Raw genomic sequence first — 10,051 nt, 5'->3', positions numbered from 1 at the left:
TCTTAGTCTCTACAGGCCACAGTTAAATGTCAAAGTTCATAACCGTACACTTAGAAAATTAATGAGTAACATTGGCTGGGAAGAGTTGCTCGGAGAAAAGCTCTTTTTGCTACAAAGAATATTGGCGCACTATCTGGTATCTTTGCAAGGCTGCATCTGAATCAATCACAAGAGTTCAAGAACAGAAATACACAACATCACAATTCGCATTTACACCAATCTGATATATCTACACCTCACACCACCTGCCAAGTGTGATGACAGAGGGGTGATGAAATGATTTTCTCTTAGAGCCGTAGGACCTGAGCACCTTACTGTCACTGTGTTGACCTCATTGTGGGATGACCTGGCCAAAGTCCCTGAAGCATAGACATATGTTGCCCTGTGTAAAGTGACCTACAATTAATCACAAATTAAAAACTCAGAAGTCATCTTGGGGCAAATAAACATAATTGAACTTAAAGCAACCAAAGTTAGTCTCAAGGGAACTCGGCCATGTTGACCTGGTTGACATAGAAAAGAAAATGGCATAAAATTTCTCTTAAATTATCATTTTACATGGCAAGGTCTGTATTATTATTATTATTATTATTGTTGTTGTTGTTTTTAAGTTTTTAAGTTTTTAAGTCTTTCTTGTTGCTTTATACAACAAGAAAGAAAGAAATCTATTATATTCTAACAAATCACCACAGGGAGAAAACCAGACATAGCAGTAGTGGCAATTGTGACTGCAAAAGAAAAGGCAAGCGGTAGAATGACTCTAAATTATCTGAAATTATTTCTAGAACATGAGGTCCCATTATTCTGTCATTTCAGAATATCAGTGAAAATAGTGTATAGGGTTACATTTGAAATATGAAATGTGTTTCTGATCTGTATGACTGTTTTATATGAGGATACTACATGCACATAGCAGTGCAATCTGATTTGTGAATGAAAAACCGATAATGGGAAAATCCAGCGTGATTTACATTATTAAAAATGGACAGAGCGCAGTCAAGTAATTTTTACCATACAGTTGTATCCTCATCCAGAGATTTTTTTGGTTTCAAGATGTGCTCAAGATGACATTGTTTTTGCTGTAATGCTTTCAGTAGGTTTCAGAATATGCACCATTCAGTAAAAGATCAAAAGTTCAGAAAATGCAGGTTTTAAATAGTCCATAAAACAGGGATATTTTCATCTTTATGTAGCCTGACATCACCTTTACTCTCTTACCATCCTGTTTAACTTTTCTGTCTCGCTCCTTATTTTTCTTATCTATTTTGAGCTGTTGTTCTTTATCACATCACAAACTTTCTCTTCACTGTGTGATCCTGTGACATGTAAACAAACCATACGTGGCAGGCCCAGTTTTATTTTAACTTTATTTTTCATCTCTTTTAGCTTTTTGACAAGGCGTCTGAAGCCGGTGCAGCAGAAACTCAGCATGGATCCTCTCATTGTCCTTGTTGACAGCTCCAACCAGGATCTTTAACATCTCTTTCACCGTAGGAGGTTTATTCTCTTCTTTCTTTTCCAAACTGTTGCAAACAGAGCTAAGCCTTAGATGGGAGAAGAGATGTCTGTGTGTGTTTATAGGCATATATGTATGACTGAAGGTGCACGTATATGACGAAGCAACTTCTGTAGCATCTTCTGTCCCAGTGGGAACATTGGCATAGGGTGCAGCTCTATGGATGCTGTCCCATTGATGTTTCTGGATGCATGAAAGAAAACAGGGACATGGACTGGATTATCATGAGTCTCATCACACTTTTGACAGGTTCTGGGAGTCTCATTGCTGGTATGAGTCAACAAACTTGTGTTCCTATGGTTTTTGTAGCATCTTTTTTTTCCCGGTTTCTTTCTAAATTTGGTAACAAGAAGAAACATCTCTTTGATGCACTCTATGAACACAAAACTCACACTGAGCAAAAAGCTTCTTAATACTTCTCAGTGTTTTGTTGAATTTTAAACATTTGTTGTGCTCTATATGTGACAACAAACTCCTGTTTTCACAAAAAATTTTCACAAGCTGTGGGCTTCCATAGAAGCCTTTTCTTCCAAAGAAAACATTAAAGTCTGGTTAAAAACTCCCACATTGTTTTTAGTGAATGTTATGGTCTGAAACCTTATGGAAAATAACCTCGTGTATGAACCAAAAGATGCCACACTCAGTGAAACATGGTGGTGGTAGCATCATGTTCTGGGTTTTTGTTGAAGTGGAGGAAATTGTGAACAGTCAATACCAGGAAGTTTTACCTCAAACCTTCAGGCCACAGTCAATCAAGCTTCTGACAAGATTGTTTGAATGCCGAAAATGGAACAAAATGTGTTTCCACATAGTTTGAAACCCAATTTGTTTGTGCTTCAGTGCTACATTAAATGCGTAAAGCTTATAAAGGATTTATCTTGGAGTAATTTCTTTCACAAGAAAACCTGGAGATGTGAGCACACTATGAAGATCCACTGTATCTGCAATACAGACAAATCAGTGGCAGATAAAGTGGTGTCTTTGCAAGAAAATATATTTTTCAAATCTAGTTTAGTTTGATAGGAAGTAGGAAGTGGAAAAATTACAAATTGAGTAAAGAAATAAAAACTGCTCACTTAATCTTCCTGTGACACTTTAACTCCGGCTGTCATTACGGTCAAGTTATTTTTGAATTTCCTTCAGCAATTCTTAATCCCGGCAGTAGGAGGCGGTGGCGTGCTGAGAACCCCTGTTTACATTAAATACTGAAATTTACCAGTCACCCTTACCAGGAAAAACAGATGGCAAAAGGAGATGCATATTATGTCAGCACCCACAAGTTAATTGCTTTATAATAGCTATTTAAGCTTCGCTTAAGCTCCCCTGCTGGTAGTGAGAAAATCCTCTCCAGGCTGATTACAGATAAAAAAAGGATAAAAGGACATTTTTATTCCTACTTTTCACATTGATTTATTCGTGCAATCTCTACTGAACCTTTACAGAAATGCATTTGACACTTTCTCATATTCAAGTAAAGCCCTTCTAATGTCACAATCATGTTCACATCTCTTTATCATCATGCATAGATTAGGTTTTAGCTCTGTTTAAAAACATAAACAGCAGAGTGTAATGTAACATGCATACTATTTATTACACTCAGACAACGGAACATGGCTCTAACAAGAGTCATCGTTGAATTAGATTATGCAACAAGCAAACAAACAAGCTACTTTTTATGATCAAATCATCCTTATAGGGCTTAATATTGCTCATGATTCCTGAAGAACTGGAGTGTATTTTATTACTCTGAGATAGATTTGGAGCACCATTTGTAATATGAAAAATATATGAAAACCAATTTTAGAAAGGCATGAAGAGTTATTGCCTTGTTGCATTTCATAAAAAAGGACCGAGGATCAAGCCAAGCAAATGAAATGTTTTTGGTTAAACAGAAAGGTCTCTCAATAAGACTAACACAGATACAAATACATAATATCTGCGGGAAGCAACAGATATGAGGTTGCTTCAACCCAAATACCAAAGCATACACGCTTTATTATTGATAAGATAATTTTGATTCATCAGTTATTAGACTGCAATCATCTTAATCTGACGCTGACCTGAGAAATCCCTTTCACTGCTTTGAAATTGTCTTATAAGAGAAACAACAGATAATAACAATAATCAAGACTAATTAGCAATCATGTAGCTATTGTGTTTTTTTCTTTATAGTAAAATACATACATTAGAGCATAATTTTAATTTTAACTCAAATAAAGAAAAGCACTGATTAATAATGACCCTTTTTTTCTTTTTTTTCTGTTTTCCTTTGACAATAAGAAAGAAATGCTAGCACTCTGGCTGCTTATCAGTTTTGTATGCGCTTTGACAGGCTATCTTCTACAATTTTCTCAATATATAATTCACAGGTAGCAGCAGAGTGAATCGAGTTCAAAAGCCTACAGTTCAAGCAGAGCAGACACGCGTATTCATTAAAAACGACAAAGTCTTTCTTAGGCGGCAGGAATTTTCTGTTAAAGCACTTTGAGTGCGTTGTGGGGTCTTCATTTTCTCCTATTGAGAAAAAGTTTTTTTCTTTGTTTGAACTATGGCTGACTTCTTTTTCCTTCTAGGGAAACAGAAGTCTGAGTTTCTGGGCAAACTACAGACGAGTATCTAAAATTAGATTAGACAAAGCATTCTCAAGGGTTTACAGATGTTTATAATGTATTATGAATGTAGGATATAAAGAGAAATCTCAAGTTGCGCTTAGAGGAAAAAAGTGGTTCTCTCTGTTGGTCAGTACCGGGGGAAGGGTCCTCAAAAAGTGGAGCAAGCTCTCCATCTGAAATCTTCAGGGATTCTGCACCTGGCTGAAGGACTTCACCACAGATGAGGACAAAGAATTGAATTGAGAATGATCTGATGCACATCCTGGACACATCCTGTGGTATTTGAGGTTAATAATTGACTTGACCTTCGGAAAGTCAGCTGATGCCACGATCCATGTGTCCATCTCCTGCTCCATCCTAATATAAACACTCGACCTCCTGTGTTTATGGACGGGGCTGATCTGCAGAGAGCAGATTGAGAACCATGGCTACAGAACTTTTTGAATTTCTATAAATTGCTGTAAGGGATAATTGAAGAAAAGAACAATTAGAGCACATTATGTTCCTGTACTTGAATGTAGGTATTCTATTATTCAGTTTCTGTGAGTTTCTTTAGGAAATAATTGCAAAATCCCTGTTGTCCTGTGCTTTATCATCCTTCATTGAAGACCTTTGCCTTCTGCTATCTCAGACAAATACGATTAAAACAATAATCCGCACAACTGCTGTGTGAGGATGCTTTTACTCACACAGCAGTTGTGCAGATTACTTTGTGAGCTACCTCTTGGTGAGCTATGCCCTTGTTATGTGGAGGATCTATATTCATTTCTATCTGCATTTTTACTTGTGTACACACCGACATTCTGAATTGTAGATCATATTGTTCTTGTGAAACACCAAGCTCAGAAATGACCCAATTTTTATGTATTACAACGATTTAATTAAAAGCCTAGATTTCTAAACATCTAAGCATTTTTTATTTCTGAGTTTCAGTTGTTTTTTTATTGTTATTTTTGCAGTACAAAGCTGGGGTTTAAACCAGATAACCTTCTTACTGTCACTTGTTTAATTAAACTTCTTATACAAGTTTACAAAAGGTTTTGTGATTATTTTCAGTTGAAACAATTTATCAGTTTCTGTAATAGTAATTTAACAACTCAGAGAAATCACAGAGATTTGGGGCATTTTTGTCTTCTACTTTGACCTGCACTGTTGGGATTCCATCCTTATTTTTCTCAACCATCAGGTCTAAATATATACATATTTTTAATATTAGCTCAAGTTAGATATTAACCTTCTAATGGATTAGCTCCAGACTATTTTCTATTCTTTGGGCAGGAAGTGGGTACACCCCGAACAGGTTGCCAGTTCACGGCATAGAAAGACAGAGCATGGAGAACATGTGAATCCCATGCAGAAAGACCTCAGGGAATCTGAACTCACAACCTTCTTGCTGCAAGGTAACAGTTTTACCACACGTGCCAAGGTGCTGCCAATGAAGTTAAATACCTCTAAAAATTCTTTTTTTTAAAATTGTAGGTGGCTGTTTTCTCCATAATATGTTTCCTTCAGTTTTTTTAGAAGTTCTCTAAAATTGTCCCTAAATCTTCTCTAACATCAAAAAATATTTTACATCGGGCTAGACGGGAGATATCCTAGACTTTAAATACTATCAAAATTTCAGAATTAATCCTCAGAAATATATAATCACTTTTCCACCCAACATTTACTATTAACTGTGCCTTCACAAGTCAGTGTAGAGAAAAATTAACCACAAGACAAAAAGTGTAAATCCACAGTGTTTTATGTGTGTTATGGCTCCTCGAGGAGAATGTTGAGGCAAGGAAGCTAATTAGTTTGGTGAGCTTCGATATCTACCAGGGGAAGTTGTTTTGAGCAGCCACAGAAAAGCCTTTGATGGTATAACTCAGCAGTATGAACGAGTTGAAAGTAACTGGAAGCTACAAAGCACCAAACAGGTTGATACCTCACTGTGAGTGCCACATTACAGCATCCTTTCCCCCCCCTGCCTACTTTTCTGCTTCTTTGTTTCTGAGTCCTTGATCTTCCTCTCACACAAGTCTCAGCATGGGAAATTGTAAAGTGACTTTTTTTTCCTTTTTTTATTTTACTTCACTCCTGGTTCTAATATTTCAGAAAAAAAACAAGCCATACAGCAAAGCTTTTACTTTCTAACAGATTTAGCTGGTGCCCCAGGTTTTCAGTTCAGCTGCTCCCAGCCCACATTTCTCCTCCTCAGATGTTTTCACTCCACTAACTGCTTCCCTCTCAGTAGGGTCCAGCACTTCTTTATTGGTTCCTTTTTGGTCGGATGAGCCAAGATGAAACACTCAGCTTGAGCACCTGCTGAGTTACGTCTCCAGACAAATAACTCTTTGATCTGCACACAGTTTGCTCTGAGCTGAAAACATACATTGAGGCGATATGTTACACAGGTGAGTTGCTGATATGTCGAGCAGTCATGTCCTTCGAGGCAGATTTTCTTCTCTGTCATTAAATAGGACAATACAAGTATTTCAAAACACATCAAACATTATTATATCATATCATTGTCTGTTTTTCAGAGAACAAGAGCGTCAGTGTTTCTTTGTTTTGGTTATTAAACTTGATGGAATTTTATATAATTGATCAATTTTCAGTTTTTCGCAGGGGTTTTGTGAAGCGATCATGAGAAATAAATGTCTTACTTACATGAAATTACTTTACTGACATCTTTACTTTGATGAAACAGATTTGTTTTCAAGCTGCCTGGTAGACAAATTGGCCCCCAGACGTAAGTAGAGCTATGCTGTTAATATGACTCAAGTTTCAAGTATATCATATGAATGCCTAAAATGTTTTATTTGACAGCTATTTACTTAGACGTCTAAGGTTTTTTTTTTAATATACTGGGTTTTAAAAAATGTTTATATGTATAAATATTTGAGAGATCAGATCATACCTGTAGTAGTATCAAATATGCAAACAAGTAAAACTGTAGTATTGATACTCATGCATATTTATACAAACAATTGTCACATTCATGTGCTCCATTAAAGAGAGTAACTGTAACTATGCCTAAAAAACCTAACATTCAATACAATCTACAGGCAAAATCCTTATCCCAGATTTGAAAAAAATCTGTCAGGATATTTTATTACAGTTCTATTCTGCCAGTAATCATATTCTTTTCAAGCTGACACAGGGGAACACTTACATGTTATTGTTTGGTTAAAAAGAGAAAAAGATACATAATAGGGAAGATAGATATCCGGGAGCCCTGGCGGCATTACTTCTCTCTAATCCTCTTTGTGCTTCACCTGGTTGGCATATTAATGATAGGGGAATGACCTAGATTTCTGTCGAAGCAGACATGCCTCTTTACAGGCCAAATCACAATGAATGAGTTGGTTGAGTTTTATTTTAGACTGATTCTTTCATCAGTGAAGCAGATAAAGTTTGTGAGACCACTAGTCGCTTTGGTTTTGTATCTTTTAGAAGATTTATAATGAATGCAGTTGTGCTCTCAGATATAGACTTGACAAGTCAAACTGATGGTGTCCTTTGATAATTCCTGCTTGAAATCAACTGCAGAAGACTCACAGATATGTAAGAAATAGGCAGAAGCAGCAGAATAAAGCAAAAGCCTGCAAAATGTAAACAGAAAAACTCAAGAAGAGTGAAAGCGTTCAGTGAATGCAAAAATCCCACCCAAAGAATATCAGAAATTTGTGCAGAACACAGTTTATAAAATTTAACTATAGGATAACAGCAGTTTATTACCTAAAATGAGCTAAACAGCTAATACTAAACTTAACATTCATAAAGAAAGTATTGATTGATTGAAAGGCTAGATGGAGGGATTAGGGTTGGGATTAGGATTAGATCAGGAACCCTCAGTGGCCAGTGTTGTTTTCTCAAGATGGAGCATAATGCAAAAGCTTGAAGGGAGATTTTGTGAAATCTCTAAAAGATGTGAAAAAGCTAAAATAAACAAAAATAGTTGAAGGATATGACTACATTTTAAATTTTGAAATAGGTTTTTAGTTAAAAGTACTCAGAAGTGGTTAGCTGTGAAAGAGCATAAAGCTTTTGACAAAATTTTTCAGACAATGCATTCCATTCATTTCAATGGGGCCCACAATGATCACAAAAAGCAGAGTATTTCATAAACCATAGAATATGTCAATACCAAAAGAAATAGGTGTAATGTTCTAAATGAGCAGAATATGGTACAAGTTGAATGGTTGAAGTGGCAAAAAAAGCAGAAGTTGTTCAGTGGCAAAAACGTGTATGGGTGTCATATGTGGTAGAGGCGGTGAGGCAGAATGCAAGCGGACCCACGTTGAAATGAATGATGGAGGTTTAATAATAAAAATAAGCACAAACAATCCAAAGTCCAGGCAGCACAGCTAAGCGGAAAGGCTAAGGCTCGACACTGGTAGCATAGACATCTAGCAACAGACTAGATAGGACAGCTAAACAGCAACCCAGATTAAACAGCCTGGTATGACAAGGACCCGACAAAGACACAGAAACACAGGTGGCATTAAATACAAAGAGGGTAATCACAGGAACGAGACACACCTGGGAACAATCAAGGGGTAGACAGGACAACACGAGACTCAAAAGACACAGAAAGCCAAAATAAACACACAGAAAAACTCAAATCAACACAGAGAAAACCAAATCCTTACAATGGGACAAAGTGGAGGAATGCCTACAGCATCCACACTAACGATTATTTTAGTCACATTTAGAAAGATGCAGTGAGCTTACTATTTTTTCCTTTTAGTATTTCTTTTCTATTGCTGTTTCACTGACATGCTACCACAGAAAGCAGCTTCAGTATGACACAATACAGCAGGAGGAAATGTCACTCTGCACTTGTTCAGTGGAGGAAGAAACTCAAACGCACGGGGCAGCCAGAGTTGATCCGAAAGGGATGCAGTGGTCAAAACGTCTTAATGCCTCTGACATTTCAGCTCAGACCTCTCATCAAAGCGTGTGAGCTGCTGTGCTGCCCAGGAAAACAGTGAGGCGGGGCATTTGTGAGAGAGAGATGAAAAGAAGGCGAAAGCTGAAGGACAGGAAAGCAGACAAAAGCATTCAGGCAGATGTTGGATGCGTGTGATGTGACGATTTTAAAAAGCTTAAAGGAAAACTGAAGATGAACAGTGTCATCTCTCTCAAAGTTAAACATCTGAACATCACCATACTTTGAGACAGTGCTGCAATCCCCCATTGGCGATCCTCAGTGGCAGATCATATCACAACTTCAGCCTCACTCTCGGACACCTGTCACAACCAACTGGACAGAGACTCATGTGTGGGCACAGTTGCTGGAATACACAATGAAACAGCAACTCACCCACCTCCATCAGCCTCCAACCTTGTCTGTCTGTATTATTCTGATGCACACCTGCTCCTTCTTTCTTCACCCAAGCATAGAGATCCTCGAAGGGAGATTGAAAGGTACCAAATGCTTCTTTGATGGGGGAAGGCATGTTTGCCTGCATAAATACACTATAAAGTCTTTTTTTTCTATATTTCACACCGCTAATTGCCAGTAAATTGAGCCACATGTGGTCTTTGAAGTTTTAATGGGTCCATTGTTAATGCAAGGTAAAAGTCTGCACCTCCCCTGCTGTGTTAAGTTGAAATAAACTCAAAAACAAAAGAAAGACATTTAATTAGTTTCTCTTTCCAGTCTGGTGAAAATAAGTTATGCAATCAAATTTTAAATTATTATTATTCTTCTTAATCGAAACCAGTGAATGTGATAAACAGCTACAGATTTCACACAACAGGACGTAACTTTAAAGCCTATGATAAAGTTAGTTTTACTTTAAATCTGAGGTCACACTGTAAACTGAAGTAAGTCAACAGTAGAAAGCGAAGAATTATTTTTGCTCAAAAGATAATATTATTAGAGTATTTATTATACATACAGTATATATGTGTGTGTAGGAGGCTGTGTGTG

The sequence above is a fragment of the Xiphophorus hellerii genome, chromosome 2 (genome assembly GCF_003331165.1).
Source record: "Xiphophorus hellerii strain 12219 chromosome 2, Xiphophorus_hellerii-4.1, whole genome shotgun sequence".
In the NCBI taxonomy this organism is placed as follows: domain Eukaryota; kingdom Metazoa; phylum Chordata; class Actinopteri; order Cyprinodontiformes; family Poeciliidae; genus Xiphophorus; species Xiphophorus hellerii.
The sequence above is the reverse complement of the archived record's forward strand: the minus strand, read 5'-3'. Positions refer to the sequence as shown.